Genomic DNA, 9014 nt, shown 5'->3' with positions numbered 1-9014 from the left:
CAGGGCGGGGGCTAGGAGGTGAGGGGCAGCTGAGGAACTAGGTGAGTTGGAAGAGAAGTTGGCAGTGGGAACTCCTTCTGGTAGAAATCTCTGGGAGGATTCTGGATCTGTCCTTTAGTTCTCCCAGGAGCCCAAATGATCGGCACACCTACTTCCTTTTTAGCTCCTTCCACTAGTCCCAACACAAACTCCTATCCTTACTTGTTCACTGTAGAAAAAAATAGAATTGTTTACACAAGCCAAAGCCCTTCTGGAATTTTCTGAGGGCTTTTGTTTCCAGCAAGTAGGGGAGGAAAAACACCTCTCTCCCTTCTGTTTATTTTTACTGATGTTAGGTAGGGAGCACACATAAGTGCTAATGAAGGAGCACTGCACAGGAAAGACTGCCTTGGGAGGGAAGGAATGGAGAAAGGGATGGCTTCCAATGGGTGCTGCAGTGGGCTCAGGTAGCAGCAGGTCTCAGGGAGGAGAAGGTCTGCTTTTCCCAATGTGGAGTGAGCTCTCCTCCCGCCCAGGCCACTGCTGTCCCAGCTGGGTGAATCCCAAGCAACAGAGTAAGTTTGTCTCCTCACAACATTCAAAGGTGGAGAGCATATTGTTCTCTTATCTTCTGAGCTTGCTCTGTAGTGAGTTGAAGGTGAGTCTGGAGAAGGCTCTTCAGGGACAAGCCTTGCTTTTCCTTTTTTTGGGTAGTTAAGGGTAGTTGCTCCTGACTGGAATCTAGGGCTCAATTCCCCATAATGATGATGATGATAATTACATAAGGAGGTATCATTTTTGAGGGCTTACTGTATTTTAGACACTGTGCTAAGTGTCTACATGTATCGCATAGTTAAATCCTCATGATAATGCTATGCCATAGAATTATTCTATCAGTATTTTGTGCCAATGATCTCAAAATAACACGGAAAAATGTATAAGACTATGCACTAAGTCAGCGTAAGACATAAGTCATTCAAAAATTATTGGGAATAATATACATGGAATGAAGCACAGAAGTCATGGAAAGGGCTTAGTTTATGTGCTAAGCCCTGGAATAACACGCATTAAATAAACCCTGGAATCCTCATCGCACCTTCTCCTCCTCCCTCTCTACTCTCTTTTGCTCCCCACACTGCAGCTCTTTGTGACCCTGAACATACCAAGCTTGTAATGGTCTGAAGTGTGCCCCCAAATTCACGTGTTGAAGTCCTAAACCCCAGTACCTCAGAGTGTGACTGAATATGCAGACAGTCTTTAAAGATGTAATTAAGATATAATAAGGTCGTTAGGGTGGGCCCTAGTCAAATATGAATAGTGTACTTTTGTAAAGAGGAGATTAGGACACAAACACACATACACACAGATGAAAGATCATGTAAAGACACAAGAAGAATCTTTCCGCCATCTTTCTGGGCCATCATAATGGTGCTCATAAGTGTCCTGGCTGATGCTCTCAAGAATATCAACAATGCTGAAAAGATAGGCAAATACCAGGTTCGTATTAAGCGGTGCTTCGAAGTCCTCATCTGGTTTCTAACTGTGATGATGGAGCATGGATGGTTACATTGGCAAATTTGAAATCATTGGTGATCCTAGAGCTGGAAAAATTGTGAACCTCATGGTCAAGTTAAACAAGTGTGGAGTGATCAGCCCCAGATTGTTTGCGTAACTTAAAGATCCATTTGCTCCCATCCCGCCAGTTCGGTTTCATTGTACTGACAACCTCAGAGGGCGTCAAGGACCAAGAAGAAGTAAGATGAAAACACACAGGAGGGGAAATCCTGGGATTTTTTTTTCTAGGGATGTAATACATACGTGCAAATCAAATGCCTCAATGGCAAAAAACAAACAAACAAATAACACAAGAAGAAGATGGCTATCTACAAGCCAAAAAGAGAGCCCTCAGAAAAAACACCCCTGCCGACACCTTGACCTTAGATTTCTGGTCTCCAGAATTGTGAGAAAATAGGTTTCTGTTGTTTAAGTCACTGAGTCTGTAGTGTTTGTTATGGTAGCCTTAGCAAACCAATACAAAACATTTTTCTGTCCCAGGAACTTTGTGCTTTGCACTTTCTGGTTGAAATTCTCTGCTCCCAAGTTCAGTTCAAGTATCCCCTACCTCACAGAGGCTCTAGCCACGAGTTTTAAGTAAAATCAGTGCTCCTATACCTCGTTGCCCACCTCTGGCTCCTTAGCTGCTCTACGTTGTTTTCATACCTCTTCTACTACCTAACATTATTTACTTGTCCATGTGTTTATGTCCGTTTCCCTGATCCCTTCTAGAATGTAAGCTCCTTGAAGTCAGTCTCTCTTTCCACTAAATTACCTCTGATCAAGGGTATCATTCTGGTATTCCTGAGGCCGTCTGTGCAAGGGCCAGGACATTTTGGTATCTGCCAGCTTCCCTCCAGCATGATCTACACATGCTGGTTGCTTGCTTTACTTAAACGAGCAACAATGGCGGGATGTTAACTGCCACACCCTCATCTTCTCAAACTCTATCTAGTGTGTGCTTCTGCATATGTGTATCCTATGGATCATGTGTTGCTCTAATGGAATCAGCATTCTGTGTGTTGTCATGCTGGGAAGGGAGCATTAAACCTTCTCTGGCAGGGAAAGCTCATCTCTGCATGGAGTCAGAACTGAAAATAAATTTCCCCATTGGGCAGCAATGTGAATACATGACATCTCTTGTGTACTCCATCTAGTACCCCACTGGCAGCAGGACTTCAGGGATATTACTAGTGGAACATGTTTTGCCCATTATGGTGTGGACTACATGAACATACGTTAGGGTAAGATATTAGAAATGGGAGAAATTCCATTTATTGTATAACTAAATGCAATGGTGCCAGTCATTTACCAGTCAGGACAGCCGGTCTCACAATTTCATATGGAAATATTGTATTTGAAGATAGATGATCTTTCATAATTTTGTTCCCAGCATGGCTGAACAGCAATCTGAGAGCTACCAGACAAAATAAAGACCCGTGATAATCTATTTTAGCTCTGGGAGGAAAAATGAAGCTGACTGAAAAAGGACAGATCAACTTGCTAAGGTTTCAAAAAAAGGATCTTATTAAAAATTAGTAAAATTTCACGAAAATTCCAATGGTGTTTAATTTAGGTAATATTATTAAGGTCTCACAGAAACAGAAGCACTCAACTATATAATACATTGCTTATCACACTTATTAGTATCATAGGATTTTTAAAAAGGAGTTGAAGGAAAAGCAAGGGACAGAATGTTGACTATACAAAATGAAAGCACAAAATGACAACACAGGCTAAACTCAAAACACATTAAGGATACCAATTTGCTAATTAGCATTTTCCTGGGATTATTGTTGCTTTAAAACTATAGAATGCTCCATAAACTGTTCTTCTCTATGAATCAGTTCCAGATTGACAACAGTCATTTTTTCTTAACAGATAGAGGCACTTCCTTTTTTTGGTTTTCAGATGCTCAGGCTGTTTAGCAAGCATCGGAGAACCAGGTGAATGTGAACACACAGACTGATGAACGATTTATACCGTAATGGCACAAAATCAAACCCCAGTTTTGGACTTTGGTCTAACGGCAAAATTTAACATCGAGGTACTGATTAAAGTAAAACCTCCCGGTTTCAAGAGGTTTATTCATTTTTTTTTTAAAGGCTATTAGTAACTGAATGAGTTTACAGTTCTGAATAACTGTATGTATGGTCTATAGTAAACAACCCGAACAGCCGTTCTAAATGAGTTCTTTATATTCAGCTTCTAGAAACTTGTAATTACATTTGAAGCAGGACATGTGATACCAGAAGATATTAAGCTATTCAGCCCCAACTGCCACTTGAATTCAATGAAGGCAGTCCAGCAAGATCAGTGGAACACATGAGAAAATCACTGCAATTAATCATCTCTTAGAATTGAACTGAAGAAAGTTTTTCCTTAAAAACAAATATATTTAACTCTTTTTTCATTAGTCCTGGGCTTTTAAAATAAATTGTGATGGGGTTGCATTTTCAGCAGCAATTAATCTTTTTAGTCTTACATTTTGTATCTTGCTTGGTCATGTTAAGAAATTATAAACATAAATGTTGTCATAGCATTTCAGTTTGAAAAGTGGAGGACTGAGAAGAAAGGAAAAAAAAAGTATACTCTGATTTTCAACAACTTTAAAATCAAATGTGGGGCTACTCCAAGAATGTCTCCCCATCTCGAGCTATGAAACCATGATCTAGGAGAAGACATATATGCCCAAGGAAATGGTTAGAAATTTGAATGTGAACAATCTTTGAATAAATAGGTCATATTTTAGGTGTATTGATGTTAACAAAAATATGGAAAATTTGGAAGAATACCATTTCCAGATAGAGCGATCAAAATCTAACAGTTTGCTAATAATTTTAGCAACCATAAACATGTGATCAATTTTCTTCTTTCCATCATTCATTTGTTATTTCAAAAATACAATGTATTGAGTTGCACTTGGTTCCACAGCTCATGGCAGTGAGCATTAAGGATCTGAAGTTTCTTTCTCATATTTAGGACTACCATGTTTCCCTGAAAATAAGATCTAACTGGACAATCAGCTCTAATGCGTCTTTTGGAGCAAACATTTATATAAGACCCGGTCTTATAGTAAAATAAGAGCAGGTCTTTAATATAATATAATATAATATAATGTAATGTAATGTAATGTAATGTAATGTAATGTAATATAATACTGGGAATATAATATAATGTAATACCGGGATATAATATAATATAATAAATTAATATAATATAATATAATATAATATAATATAATATAATATAATATAATATAATACTGGGAATATAATATAATGTAATACCGGGATATAATATAATAATATAATATAATATAATATAATATAATATAATATAACATAACATAACATAACATAACATAATATAATATAATATAATATAATATATATATAATACCGGGTCTTATATTAATTTTTGCTCCAAAAGACGCACTAGAGCTGATGGTCCAGCTAGGTCTTATTTTCGGGGAAACACGGTATACATTAAATTTGTCTTCTAATCCTTTATATCAGAATCAGGTCCATCCTAATTTCTTTTTTGTCTTGGCTCCCTTGGGCTATGTCAATTATAATTGAAGCCAACCCTCTCCGTACAAGCCTGGGGCATTGACTAACATGAGCTGATGCTGGAGAGCCATGCAGAGGAGAAAAAGAGCTGTGCAGAAGCAGTATGTGGGTGGCATTGCCATCACAAACCACAGCACATGCTGCCCCAATGGGTCATGGCCACACAACTGGACCATTCACTGTTCTTCAAACGCGCACCTCATTTGCTTGTTTTTGATGTTTGCACATGCCTTTTTCTCTATTTTCTCCAATTTCAGCCTTTTGAACTTTCAACCATTCTATAAGACCTAGCTCAAATCATTTTCTTTCATTAAAGCTTCTTTAGTTTACTTTCTTCATTCTCCTCCAGAGGTGATAGCTTCTTTTAAAATTTTATTTACATTTTTTCTTTTGGTACACACCTAGAAGTGTGTGGTAGTTATTTTTTCCCCTCATATCCCTACTAGATTGTAAGTTCTTTGAAAATAATATTACTTCTTATTTATCATAGTACCTCCTGGAGACTATTATTTGTTGTCTTTCAAACAGAATGCGCCTGATAATTATTAGTTGACAATGTTGGGGGGAAATAAATGTAATATTAGTGATATATATTCAGCATATGGATTTTATTTTTCACCTTTTTTTTTCTCTTCCATCCCCACAAATGGGGGAAAAAAATGAATGCCCATATCAAGACTACATTTACAGTCGAAGTGTCCTTGAATTAGATTAAAACAACTAAGGTTAGAATTTGCTCTTTATGTTAAATTTGTGGCACTAATTTTTCTAGTGGCAGTTTGGGAAGTCACCAACACAGACATAACGTCACTGCAAACCAGGAGGCCAAGCATAGCTGTGGGAAAGAGAGCCCATGTTCAAAAGCAAATATCCAAAATAATAGAATGGAGGGTCTAGAAAATCACCACCATGAATGCCTTTTTTGTGGTCTCATTTTCCCCAAGGTTGCTCTGGTATGAAAGTCCTTCTTTAAGGAGATAACATGAAAAGAAATAAGTTGTGGCAAAAAAAAAGAAAAAAAAAAAGTCTACTCTTGTAATGGCCTTGTGTGTTCTTTGGCTATTTCAATGTAATGTTTATCTAATAAATAGTATTTCAGTGTTAAACAGTAGAGCTGTGTCTGCACTCCTGTGCCAAAAGGCTGGACCTCCTTCAGGTCTTGCCATGCTCTTACTGCTGAAAAAAGTTCTGTTTTAATGAAAAGAGATACTATGTGACTGGAGCCAGCACTAATGATGGCTGCTTAACATTTTCTGGGTAGAATATAAGTCTTCTGGGTAGTATATAAGTCTTCAAATAGAATCACAGGTTTGTGTGTGTGTGTGTGTGTGTGTGTGTGTGTGTGTGTGTATGTGTGCATACACATGTACATGCACACATACATGAAAAAACATGATTTTAGTAAAACCTGATAGTACTTCAATAATAAAAATCACCCAGGTAATATTGTTTTGAGATATAATTCTATGTAATTACAGTTAACCCTTGAACAGGTGGGGGTTGGGGTGACTCCCCTGCATAGTTGAAAATCAATCTAATAACTTTTGACTCCCCCAAAACTTTGGTTGACAGGAAGCCTTACTTATAAACAGTCAATTAACATGTATTTTGTATGTTATATGTTTTATATACTGTATTCGTACAATCAAGTAAGTTAGTGAAAATATTAGGGAGAGAAAATACAGCTACAGTATTTATTTTTAAAAATCCACATATAAGTGGACCCACACAGTTCAAACCTGTGTTGTTCAAGGTTGAACTGTGTTTCCTGTACTAAACTATTAAAGAGAGAAAGTCATCTTTGATGAGTGTTGGTTGGTGTATCTGTCTAGTAACTGAGTGACTGTTTTAATGTCAACATTAAAAAAAGGGAGGAAAAAAGACAAATGTATGGCTGTGAAGTTTAAAAAAATGCTAATTATAGAAGAGAGGAAATGAAATATGTCCAATTACCCACCTCAACCTTTATAAAGTCAACACATTTACATATTATCTGGGTCATTTTTGAGAATGAATTCCAGAAATATAGTCTCTGAACTTTTCTATTCTCCAATGAAGGGAAATGTTTCTTGAGAAGAGTTTGATAGCTTTTCAACACGGTAGAGTGAGGAGACAAATGGGAGAAGGTAGGTCAGGTGGAGATTGAGGATAAAGAAAAAAATGTAGCCCAGTAAAAATTGCCTCCACTACAGAGAGAAATATATGACATTGTCTTGTGTATTTAATCTGTGTAAACTCAGAAGGAAGTGTTTATGTGGTTCGAAGACAATGTTTCTACTCTGACAAAGTATGTGGATTTGGTTTAAGGACCAAAGAGTTTTAGGCTGCAAAATGGGAAAGGGAAACTTGGAAGATAATTTCATTAAAGTGTTATAATCATCAGTCTGAACTTATTAATAAACCTATGCACATTTATTTCTATATTTCATTTATTAAAAAAAACTATTAGCCTTCTGAGAGCATAGGATAACTACACTGAAATAAAAAAATCTTGTCCCTAAGAACTTAAAATTAGTCAGGTTTAAATTATGGGATGGGTTATGTATAATCCATATGCCCTGCAGCTGGAGTTTATCTTAATTCATTAACTAACTAACTAATTAATTAATTAATTTTGTGGGGCAGAAGGGGTGGTTTTTATTATTGATCCTATAACATCCAGGCTCCAGCAACCAGCAGTCTATTCCATGTAATATTGTCACTGCAGCAGAATTCCATTGCAACCTGAGGATTTATTCATGTATTCATTGAGTACCTCCTATATTAATTCAATAAATACATGCCTACTGTTTGCCAGGCACAGTTCTAGACACTGGGCAGCATGAACAGGCACGTCAGCTATTTCCTCCCACTGAATTTATATTCTTGTGGTGGAATAATTATGACAGTTGGGCCCCCAATTATCAGTTCCATAAAGTATAAAACAAACAGCTCCATACAGGAAAAGTCAGATTCCAGACCAGAAAAAGAGAGGAGGAGTACTAGGACAGCAACAATGACAGATGCCTATTCGAGTCCTCATTTAACATTCCGCTTGACATATCTCAGTCTGTCATCTAACATCTGAGCTGCTGACCCTTGTTGTTTTCCTGTTTCCTTCCTGGCTCAGCATACTCCTGGGAAATCTCATGGTAACATGCCTCTTGCTGTAAGCCAACCCCAACTCCTTCTTTTTTATACCCTTACCTAGTGGCCAGCCCCTGGTCTAGTGTGTATTGGTCATTTGGGCAGGATGTGTTGGTGAATAGCAGGAGTTAGTGGGTGCAGGTGCCACCAGTAGGATGAGTGGAAATGGGGCTCGGGGAAAGAAGGAATTCATTGTAAAGGAATTAGGACAACGGTACACGTAGAGATGATAGGAAAGAAAGCACAATAAATGGCAGTAACTCCAATGAAAAACTAAATTGTTTCAAAAAATGAAGAGAAATACTATTATTTTTAATGAATGAAAAGCAAAGACTAAAGTGTTATGAAGGAAAGGGATGGGAAGAAAAGTCTATAGCAGTGTTTCTCAAAGTGTGGTCCCAGGACTCCACTGTCAGCATCACCTTGGAATTTGTTTAAAACTGCACTTTTCAGAAATCCTGAGGATAGAGCCCTCCAGGTGAATTTTATGACAACAGTGTTTAGGCCTTTTGTTCTAGAGAGTGATGGATCCTACCCACCTGCGATCCATTTCTTCTTTTATTTGTATTATTAGCTTTAGGTGTATAAAACAACATAATGATTAGACACTTACACACCTCACAAAGTGATAACCCCAACAAGTCAACTATCTGTCTGACACCGTACATAGCTATTACCATACCATTGACTATATTCCCTACGCTGTACTTTACATCCCCTGACTCTATCTATCTATCTATCTATCTATCTATCTATCTATCTATCTATCTATCTATAAATTAT

General features: G+C 37.5%; 1 pseudogene; it reads left to right on the top strand.

Annotated features, from left to right (window-relative positions):
* Window positions 1-1404: 1404 nt before the first annotated feature.
* LOC109456199 (small ribosomal subunit protein uS8) lies at window positions 1405-1842 on the top strand (annotated as a pseudogene).
* Window positions 1843-9014: the final 7172 nt, after the last annotated feature.

Source organism: Rhinolophus sinicus, linkage group LG02 (assembly GCF_036562045.2).
Source record: "Rhinolophus sinicus isolate RSC01 linkage group LG02, ASM3656204v1, whole genome shotgun sequence".
NCBI lineage: Eukaryota > Metazoa > Chordata > Mammalia > Chiroptera > Rhinolophidae > Rhinolophus > Rhinolophus sinicus.
This window is presented reverse-complemented; position numbering and strand designations above follow the sequence as displayed.